This window comes from Corvus brachyrhynchos, unplaced genomic scaffold (genome assembly GCF_000691975.1).
Source record: "Corvus brachyrhynchos isolate BGI_N302 unplaced genomic scaffold, ASM69197v1 scaffold230, whole genome shotgun sequence".
In the NCBI taxonomy this organism is placed as follows: Eukaryota; Metazoa; Chordata; class Aves; order Passeriformes; family Corvidae; genus Corvus; species Corvus brachyrhynchos.
This window is the reverse complement of record NW_008235744.1, coordinates 73,387-78,707: the sequence shown is the minus strand read 5'-3', so window position 1 is coordinate 78,707 and position 5,321 is coordinate 73,387.

The following is a 5,321-nucleotide window of genomic DNA, read 5'->3' as shown; positions in this document are numbered from 1 at the left end:
TCATCAGCATTCCAGTCTGCATTGCAAGCATAGGCTCAAATGAGCCTTTTTGATGGGGAATAATGCAAGCCTCTGAGGACTTGCTGGAATGCTCTGTGGCAATTAGTTCTGTAATATTATAGTTCAAGTTCCGGCCTTATGTGGCTCTAGAGACTTTGGAAATACATACGATTCATTTTTCAAAGTGCTTTTAGGCCTCTTTTTTATCCCCTCTAATTTTCCATCGTCCAGTAGTTATGTTCAGGAATATTAATTGTGATCTGAACTATGATAGTTTGATTCCACCACCCTTTGCCATCAGATTATCGTACTGAAGGTCTGCGTCATCCATGTGCATGACTTGCAGAGTTGGTGCCAATGGAGCCATTTCTAGGCCACTCTGCTGGCAGTTTTCTGAATTGACTTAATTGGACAGGGAATGCCAACCAACAGTAATACTCTCATCAGGATGCTGTTTCCTCGTGCTTCTTTGAAATGCGTATCAAATGGACATGTGCTCATGACCCTGGAAATGGCTTGGGACCATTGTAGAAATGTAGCTCTGGACTGCAGCAGTGCTAAGGAGCAGGACAGTTTTCTTTTGTTTAACGTGGAAATCAGTAGGGTCTTATCAAAATCTTCCCTATTACATTCAGTGAAACCTTTGGGATTTTCCCATTACTACTTTTAGCATAGTTATTGTGCCAACTTAAAAGCAAACTTGAAGGATGACTGTGTTTACCCTTTTGAGGTACCTTTTCCCCTTTCACTTCACTTGACAAAACCAGAAGAATATATGTATTTTTAAAAGTTAGGAAAACTTTATGGTAACAATTTCTTTGAAAATTATTGAGATTTAATACACAAGTTCTGAAGTGCTGAGAAAGTGCAGTGAAGTTTCTCTTCTTAACAATTAAAATGTAAAAAACCACCATGATTTTCTCATACATCTCCAAGGTTGTCACTGGACTGTAAAACAGGTGCTTTGTCAAGTCTTGGCTACACACAGAAAGTGGCCCCAAAATTCTTAAAAACTAATGCTAGACAACAGGCAAACTGTAAATAGCCTGCTGCCTTCTGTTTCTCAGAGTAGCCAAGCTGTAGCTCCAAAGAATTAAGAAAATATTTGTTCAATAAGTAGAAAATACATGCTACTAGTGTTCTTCTGTTCCTTCTGTCTCAAAAAATATAAAAAAATACATCAGTGCATTATGATCTAGTCTTGGTGATGGCCATCTCCAAGCAGCAAGCTAGACTATATGGCCTTCAGATAGCCCCACTAAACAATACCTTTATTATTAGATGCGATTGAGAGAATCTGTGAATGATTCATGAGACGAAGTCAAAGCTCAGGTGTTGGTGACTGCTGATAAACATGCCTTTCAGAATGCCCCAGTTATTAGCACTCTTCCAGCTGCCTTTTGGCATTAGCTGGGGTCGAGAGATTGGGATGCCCAACTTCATCTGGCAGAAGGGATCATTGCATTAATGGAAGTCCTCATAACATGGGTATAAAGGAGTGACAGACAGCTCAGCTGCAGATAAATAAAAAATTCCCCTCTCTGTGTCTGAGATTTAATAGTTCTGAGCTATTAAATGTAGGAATATATGAAGGTTTTGTCATGTATCTTTTACTCAGTAGTTATTAAACAACTACATGTTCTGCCCCCTGTGAGAAATTAATTTCTATGCTGAAGTCCAGGGCAGGTCCCAGATTCCATCGAGCATTCTTTTACAGGATTTGAACAGTTCTGAATGTACAGTAGCATCTACATAACAGGAAATTTCAAAATATGCATCAGGCATTCTGGAAAATACACTGATCATAAAAGAGTGATAAAGTTATGCAGTATGTTAATGTTGATGCACTTTTTGGGAATGAGGAAATACAAGTTTGCACTAAGGAAATAATTTGAAGTAAAACATTGTATGAAAGGACTGCAAAATTGTATGATAGACTGTTAATAATAGTAGAAAAAAATTATAATTGATGGACAGTTAAATAGAATTTAATAGCTCAAAACTAGCACTGTGACAAAGTAAAGCAGCTAAATTAGTGGATGCTGTCTTTAAAATAGAAATTACTGTGTTTAATCAACAATGATTTCACCTCCTGGATACTTTGATTTTATTTCCTTTGTTATGCAGTGTGTTATTTTTAGTGGGCTCCATTATCTGGGAGCATGAGGTAAGACAGAAGCTTTTCACACTGGCAAGCTCTTCTCCACAGAGATACTAATGTATACAAAAGTAAAGTTGATACCAGTGTAAGCCAGATGTTTGGCTTGAGGGAGCATGTAGCCATATCACAGTAGGCCGTGTCTACAGCAATGATTAGTTACTGATGGATCTTCTCTGTTAGTTCTTATGAAAGATAGTCTTAAAAATTAAATATATATGCCTTTTATTTCTTACATCCTCTCTGTGAAACCTTCCTGTCCATCAGTCTATTTTTTAATTTAATTTTCACCCATATTTTGTGTAAAATGAATGTCTCTTGCTACCTTTGCTCCTAATCACATAGAGCAATCTATCTTTTGGTGTACAAATTGCTCATCATTATTGCCTGCTTGAAGCTGGGCTCTGCCATCATCCTGACTACAGCCCGAGGGCTACAGAAGACTCCAAGTAGACAGTTTTTATTTATATGGCTGGGTTACTTCTGCTCTGCATCATAGCACTATTTGGACTGCACTTTTCCCAGTCCATTAGCAAACAGCCCATAGCCTGTCCCCACCTGTCTCAAGATATTCCATATGCCGGATCAGAAAAAGCATGGAACTTTTGTACCGATACTGCCAGATACCCCTCTGTTTGTTCAAGTATTTTTAGGTGCCCTGTAGTAAGAAAAGCTTCTTAGTTCCATTTAGCCTGTCACATTTTAATTCTGGCACAGCCGCTTACGTTTTCACCCCTGTCTCAAGATTTGGCTTTGATGAGCTGTAGGTAATATACACAAAGCTAGTGTTTTAGGAGCCTCACATGCTAGCCTGCTTGCCTGAGAATATGCACAGAGCGCTATTCTCTAATTTTAGTTTAACTTTACAATTTTCCTGATATTTAAGAAAAATTGTCAGGAACTGAATTCCATAATTATTTCAAAGACAAACTGTGTGATTTCCACCTCAGACATTAGATTCAAGATTAATATTTGCAGTTAAAACAAAGTTTACTGCATCAAAGAGACATGGTGTGCATTTGTTGAGACAGCCACCTGTTCCATAAATTTGCTTTGGCACTTATTTTGGAAAAAAAAGTCTTAAATAGATTATGGAAAGGGTGCACAATTCTACCACCTTATTTGTGATTTTTCTCTTTGCCATAGTGGAAAATACCTGTAAACTTTTCTGAAGTCCTATTCTTCATGTGAGTAAAGTATTTTGACTCCTGCACTCTTGATTATTCATTAGATGAAATGAAATGTTTTTACTACCTGGCTCTTCATTTCACAGCACGGTCCTATTTACTTTTTCCCCTAAAATTTTTACTTTTTTTTTTTTTTTTCCCCAGAAATGGCAGAAACTTGGGTCTTTTTCACAGGATTCTTGCTCAAGAAGTCCCGCAACTTTTGTCTTTGGTAAAGTGAGTGATTTGGCTCTGCTCCCAGCATCCATACCACATCCCATTCCATTAATCTGATTTCTAAACTTGGGAAATTTTCATCAATTTTATAACCTTACAGAACTTTCTAAAATCCTTCTACCAGCGATGCTTGCATTTTTTTTTCCTAGATGCTTTTTGCTATGTGGTTTGCTTAGTGGTTAGATTTGAAAGTCAAACAGCATAGTGCTGTAGATGTTAGCTGCTAACCAGAAGAAGAGGAACTGGAAGGTTATCTCTAGCACTAGCTCCAAGCTTGCTTGCTCTGACAGGTCCTGAGAGATTTAAAGTAATCCCTCTCTCCAAACCCTGCTGTCTATAAAGGTATGTCTATGCAAGATGAGTTCTCTTAATGTTCCTAGAAGGAGACCTATGAATTGGAACATTTGTTATTTTGTATTTGCGCCACTCTAAAATAATACAAATCTGGAAAAGGAAGAACTTTTGTTTTCTTCGAAATATGTAAGCCCTGCACCTATTTTGTCAGCACAGCCACTCAGCATCCCTGGGATAAAGGAATTTATATATTTAGGCACAAAATAAATATGTTTTATTTATATTTTAATGTCCAGATATTTACAAAAGAATACCATGAACAAATAGGTACCAAAGTGTGATTCCCCTATTAGTATATATAGGAAGAGTGCAACTTAAATTCTGTTTTAGAGCAGAGATATCTTGTAATGTACCACATACAGACCAAACCAACTTAGGTAATTTCAGAATAAAGGTAAAATTGTGTTGATTGGTACATAGTACCAATATACTGTAGTACCATACTTTAGTACCATAGTACCGCAATTCATCATTTTCATTCAGTCAACCAATAGTAACTACATTTCCTTATTAATGACAAATGTCTGTTCTTTATCTCTACTTGTAGCTCTGTGTTACTTAAAAGAATGGATTTATTTCCTGTCATGCCTTCATGTAAAATAGCAAGTTAAATCTAGACTCTGAGTTCAGTGTAAAATGTATAAAAATACTTTTAATATACAAAAGTTAGAGCTAAGACCCTTTTTTTTCTAAATATAGAATAATTGAATGAATAAATGTAAAATTCAGCTGACATAGATGATGGAACCCATAATCCATTGACTATTTTGAATCCATTTTTATTTTAACAGCCTTATCAAAGAGAGATATACAATCCTTTATATTTCATTCCAGACATAGCTGGAAGCTGTCCATTTTTTTAAAGCTTTTCATTAACTTATGTACCCAAATGTCTGATCAGCTGCTGGATCAACACCATTAATTCTAGTCTGCTCAGAAATGTCTCCAAGGAAGAGAGCTCAGGATTATGGTTTTTTAAGCAGTGGTTTTTGCTTTCAGGAATTTCACTAATTTCTGTTTGCAGTGGTTTTGATCTTTCACATCAGTACCTGCATCTTGTGAACACCCACGCTGATTCTGGCATGACAGTCCTTTCTCTTATTGGGACACTTCACAGTATTCTTTCTATTTTAGTTGGCTAGTCATGGCCCTTTCTAGTCCCTAATCTTATTTGCAAAGTCTGGAACTAAGCCTCCTAATTAGACAAGTCACTCAAGGTTTGGTCCCAGTCCTGTGTCATGGCAAACTTATTTTACTTTAGGCTGATCGCCCATCACTTTAAAAATCCCAATATTTTATTATTTTCAATCAAATCTCAGTTTCTTGCAACAATAATTTTGAAGTCTTGCTGAAAAATGCTTTTCACAGGTAATATGTAATGCATGAATTATATACATAAAGAAGCA